We start from the raw sequence: 6,000 nt of genomic DNA on the forward strand, positions 1-6,000 counted from the left end.
GATTGGATGTGTTCGGTGGACCTGCAAGATGCGTACTTTCACATCCCTATTGCTCTACAACATCGCAGGTACTTAAGGTTTGTCGTAGGGAACAAACACTATCAGTACACAGTGCTACCCTTCGGTCTCAAGTCCGCTCCACGAATCTTCACCAAATGCATGGCAGTGGTGGCGGCTTTTCTTCACAAGAAGGGTCTCTTCATCTACCCATACCTGGACGACTGGCTCCTGAAAGGTCCATCTCCAGTACAAGTAAAGCACGATCTACATCTGTGTCTACTCCAGCTGCACAGGCTCGGCCTCCATGTGAATCTGGAGAAGTCAGTCCAGCGGCCTACGCAGTCAATTCACTACCTAGGCTCCGTTCTGGATACAAAGGTGGGAAAAGCGTTTCCTTCGGAGGAGAGACTTTTTTCTATGAGCCAGAAATGTGGAATCCTGCTGGACTCTCGGCTTCCAACAGCCCGTCAAGTAGCATCCCTGCTGGGTTCCATGGCATCCTGCATCTTTCTCATCCCAAACGCCAGGCTGAGAATGCGTCCTCTACAGCAGGCTCTGGAGGATCAATGGGACCAAGCGACAGGTCGTTGGGAGGATCGCATCAATGTCTCCCAAGCGACGAAAGATGCCATCAAATGGTGGACACGGAGAAAGAATTTGCTGGTGGGGGTTCAGTTTCACCAGCCTCTTCCAACTCAGTCGATAGTGACGGATGCCTCTCTGCAAGGTTGGGGAGCGCACATGGGTCCGCTTCAAATTCAAGGCCAGTGGTCTGCGCAGGAGCAGACTTACCACATCAATATGCTGGAACTCAGAGCGGTCTTCCTAGCTCTCAAAGCTTTTTTCCCAGCGATAGAGTCCAACTCAGTCCTAGTTCAGACGGACAATACGACCACCATGTTCTATCTGAACAAACAAGGAGGCACAAGGTCTCGCCCTCTGTCTCGAGAGGCTCAGGCAATCTGGCATTGGCTCCTCTCTCGAGGCCTCACGATAGTGGCAGTGCACCTTCCAGGCGAGTTGAACGTAAAGGCAGACGCACTCAGCAGGCACTTCGAAGATCAGCCAGACTGGGTGCTAAACGACAAAGTAGTAGAAGAGCTTTTTCGTTGCTGGGGTCGTCCAAACATAGATTTGTTTGCAGACGACGAAAACTCCAAATGCCACGCCTTCGTGTCCAGGTTCCACCGGCCAGGGACTCAGGGGAATGCTCTGCTGATGGATTGGTCAGGGACATTCGCTTACGCGTTTCCTCCCCTGGCTCTGATTCCGAGAGTAGTTTCCAAGATCTGCAGGTCAACCATGGAAATGATCCTGATAGCTCCGGATTGGCCGCAGCAGTGGTGGTACCCGGACCTTCTACATCTGTCTGTGTGTCCACACAGACGGCTTCCTTGCAGGCCGGACCTATTGAGCAAGATGAACGGGAGGATAATGCATCCCAACCTCCCATCACTGAACCTAACAGCATGGCTCCTGAGGTCCTGCAATACGGACATTTGAACTTGCCTCCTGAATGCATGAACATTTTAAAAGAGGCTAAGAGACCTTCCACGAGAGCGTCCTATGCGTTCAAGTGGAAGAGGTTTTTCTTATGGTGTAGGGATCATCACCTTGATCCGACTAAAGGTCAGGAGGACGTCATCTTACCATACCTCCTTTCCCTAGCAACTGCTGGTTTAAAATACGCTTCGATCAGGGTGCATTTGTCGGCCATAGTAGCATACAGAAAGTCACCTGATCAGGTTTCTTTCTTTCAGGTTCCAGTGGTTAAGGACTTCCTCCAGGGGTTGAAGAAAGTGTATCCCCCTGTGCGAAATCCTTCTCCTCCATGGGAATTGAACCTGGTTCTGTCCAGGTTAATGTCACCGCCTTTTGAGCCCATCCACAAGGCCTCTTTGCAACATCTCTCTTGGAAGGCGGCCTTTTTGGTGGCGATTACCTCTGCTCGCAGAGTCAGCGAGATTCAAGCTCTCTGTGCGAAAGAACCATATACTATCTTTCATCACAATAGGGTAGTCCTGAGGGCTCATCCAGCTTTCTTACCTAAAGTCATCTCTGATTTTCATATAAATCAGTCCATTTCCCTCCCTTCATTTTTTCCAAATCCTACGACCCCGGCAGAGCGGTCACTTCACTCTTTAGATCTTAAAAGAGTGCTCAAGTTTTATTTGGAAATGACCAAAGGGATTAGTAAAACGGATCAACTGTTTGTGAACTATGGTTCAATGCGAACAGGTTTTCCAGCGGCCAAGAGGTCCATCGCGAGATGGATTGTCTCTTGCATTAAATTGACTTATCAGCTTGCAGGCAAGCCTTTGTTGCAGTCACCCAAAGCGCATTCCACTAGAGGGAAGGCCGCTACAGTAGCCTTCTTGCACGACATTCCAATGTCGGAGATATGCAAGGCTGCGACTTGGAAATCAGTTCATACCTTTACGAGACATTACTGTCTCGAGTCTGATTCCAGGGCCGATACTCAAGTAGGGCAAGCCTATTTGAGGAATCTATTTGGGTAGCCTACGGCCTGTACAAGCTTAGTGGTTACTAGGCTTCATATGGTTTATTACTGTATGGTTACTCCTTTGCCCGCAGGGAGATGAGGTGAGGCTCGCTATTCTATTCTAATGCTTATGACTATTGATGAGGATCCCCTGGAAGAGAAGGATTAGTTACTTACCTGTAATCCTAGTTCTCTTCCAGGGGTATCCTCATCAAAGTCATAAGCAACCCTCCCGCCTCCCCGGGCAAAGGACATTCTTTAATAAGGAGATATTGTTAACCTATTTGTTATTGGGTTTATTTTCAGTCTCCGAAAAGAACAACTGACCTAACTGTCACCCCTGAGGCATGATGGGATACTGGGGGTCATGAGTGCCTTAAAGGCACGGTGTCAGTTTATTGCTATGCAGCTACAGGTTAGCTTTTCAGTCTTTTTAGACTGTGTGTTTGCAATGCAGCCTGGGAGCTTTCTATGCTTCCAGTGAGTTATAAGAATTTCTACTGCTTTCTGAGCATTAAAACAGTTTCTAAACAAACTTTTGTGTTGTTTCTCATGTTTCTAATGCTTATTATTATTACATGTATGGTGGAAATTCTACACAGCATATTTCAGCTCTGTTTCTATTGGCTGCTATTGCATGTTATATATATATGTATTTATATATATATGAGTATATCTATATGTCGGGCACATATAATATAGTGTTTCCGGGGTCCCGCACATGGGCGGGAATATTCTAATGCTTATGACTTTGATGAGGATACCCCTGGAAGAGAACTAGGATTACAGGTAAGTAACTAATCCATACTGGTCAGCGATTGATATCATGACTGTGTCCAAGTAGTCAACTGTTCTGCTATCCTGATGTGTGAGAAAGGTCACGACCGTCTCTCAATTATCCAGCAGGCCATCTCCTGTTTGTGGTGTTGCCAAGGGAAAAAGAGTAATACTATGTTCCGAATCCGAGTGCACAGTACTGTCCTCCGAGTCCATTGAAATCTGTTGTCCTCGTGGAAGGATCCAGCGACCGCCAACGCCTCCTCTCTGTCCATCTTCTTTTGGGCCGGGGACGGGCCCAATCTTGCGGAATCCTCGAGCCCCCTCCCCGTCCTCCGGGCAGCTGTTGTTGTGATTGTACTGGGTCTTGTCTCACCGAGATGGATAGTCTCTCTTGACTATGGTCTAGGTCCATTACCTCGAGCCATTCTTCCACATCGGTGGGGCTGTCAAAGAAATAAGATTTCTTATCATGGATGACTTTGAGTCTGGCAAGGAATAATAGGGCATATTTGAGTTGAGCCGCCCGTAGTTTTTTCTTTACTGCTTGGAAAGAGGTCCGCTGCCGCTGTACCATAATCGTATAGTCTGGGTATAGTGAGATCCGCTGGTTTTCAAATTGGATGGTTGTCTTTTCCCTCACTTTCTGGAGTAACATATCTCTGTCCCTGTAGTTCAGGATTTTGACGATAAAGGAGCACGGGGCGGGCACCCACTCTTTGTGCGCCAGTCGGTATCCGGAGTGCTCTTTCCACGCAGAAATATGGGGACAAGCCTTCAGGGGCGACATGTTCTTTGAACCATGCTTCCATGAAGTCCGCTAGTCTCATTGCTTTGCTTCGTTCTGGCAGGCCAATAACACGGACGTTATTACGTCTGTTTGCGTCCCTCCGTGTCCTCAACCTGGTCCTGGAGTCCAGTAACTTGGTGTTGCAGTTGTTTAATTTGCATCGCTTGTTCCGTGAGTTGGGGTTCTATGCTCGTCAGTGCCTTGTCATGATCCCGCACCATTTTGGCGAGTTTACCATAGTCTGCCCCTAATAGAGGAAGGCCAGTGATCAGGGCCCCTATTTGCTGTTCCATTATCTTCTTGGAGTCGTGGATCGCCTTCAATATTAAGTCTAGCTTCTCCATATGGGGCTCAGTAGGGTCTGTGGTGGAAGTGCCCGGCCCCCTGTCGCTGTAGTCCTGGGGGCACCCCCTGCTGACAACCTGGCGTCTAAAACATTGCCCCTTAGCCTGCTCATCGCAATATCCTCTCAGCTGCAAGTGTTGACGCTGATGTTATGGGCCCCCCCACCGAAGACCGGCAGTCTATTCGTCAGTGATCAGGCCTGTATCCACTCCTTCTCGCTAAGTAATGCTCTGCTGTGCCCTCAAGTCTGCTGGTACTGTCTGTCCCTTGTGGATTGTCACCCTCGGTGTCACGCTGCATCCAAGTGCATTCTGCAGCCCCCGGGGGGCTGTCGCACAGTAGGGTGCCTCACGGAGCTCCACAAAATACACACATGCCTTAGTGCAGAGGAGAGGGAGGAGAGAGAGAAAAACACACTTATTAGCTTGTCCTCCGTCACCGCTGAGGAGCCTCTGCCTCCCCTCGCCGGCAGCTCAGGCTGTCCTCTGCACTCGGCTCCCCCGCCGCGCAGCCCCTCGGGATTCCTGCAGGCCGCGTAGAGGAGACGGCAGACCGCGCACAGAATATGGAAGGCAGTGAGGGCCACCCGCTCTCAGCTCGAGTCGGTGGCACTGCGTCCCCCACCACTCCGTAGTGAGATGCTAGTCCCCTCTCACTTGGCAAATGCAGGCGAGCTGCTCGGTGTGGCCCCCAGACACAGGCGCGCCCTCCAGAGTTCCTCCCGATCAGAGCAGCGCAGGTCTCAGTCCGGCTCAGCGCCCCCCAGCTCTCACTGAATAGGCCGCACTCCCGGCACTCCGTCACTGGCTTCCAAGATCGTTGTTCCGTTACCGCCACATCACTCCGGGGGTGAACACTGTATCTTGACTGCGACGGGGAGGTTCCGGAGCCCCCCAGGCCTCATTGCATAGCCGAGGTGCGGTGATATTCAGGATATTGACCCCCCCCCAGGGTCCGGAGCTTCACGACTGCGACCGCCATCTTAGGCGGCTGGCCACGCCCCCAGCCCATTCTGGTCTTCTTGTTCCTGGTCCTGTCATTATTCTTGGGCCTTTTCCATCTGATTTTGGTCCTCCTCTCAGTCCTGGTCCCTTTGTTGGTTCTTATGGTCATGCTCCTGGCCGTCTTGGTCTTTCCCTTGTTCTATGTGGCACAAGGACCAAATGTCTTTTCTGCTACTTTGGCATTTACCTGGTGGAATGCGGATTAGCAGAGTGCTTCTAAAGTAGGATTTGCAGCCATAACCCAACTGTGCCCTCATGGCCCAATTTTAGTTGTGGTCTCTAACAGTGTGGGGCTTGTTTGAAACCTTTTTCCAGGTTTGATTTTGGTTTCCAATACTGCCTGGTCCCCATGGTCCTGGTCCTTGACTTCTTGCCTCTCATCGTTCTGATTATTCTCATCCTGGCGTCCCTGGTCCTCCAGGTGTTGGTACTCATAGTTATAAACTAGAACTGGGAGTGGTGGGTAACCACTGACCAGTCCTGGAGGGTACAGAGGTCCTTTCACCTTTTAGAAAGGAGGGGGGATAAGTCCTCCTGAACTAAATCAGAGCAACGTGGCTTGATGGGAGAGGGCTCGCCCT

Source organism: Lissotriton helveticus, chromosome 2_1, assembly GCF_964261635.1.
Source record: "Lissotriton helveticus chromosome 2_1, aLisHel1.1, whole genome shotgun sequence".
NCBI classification, from domain to species: Eukaryota; Metazoa; Chordata; class Amphibia; order Caudata; family Salamandridae; genus Lissotriton; species Lissotriton helveticus.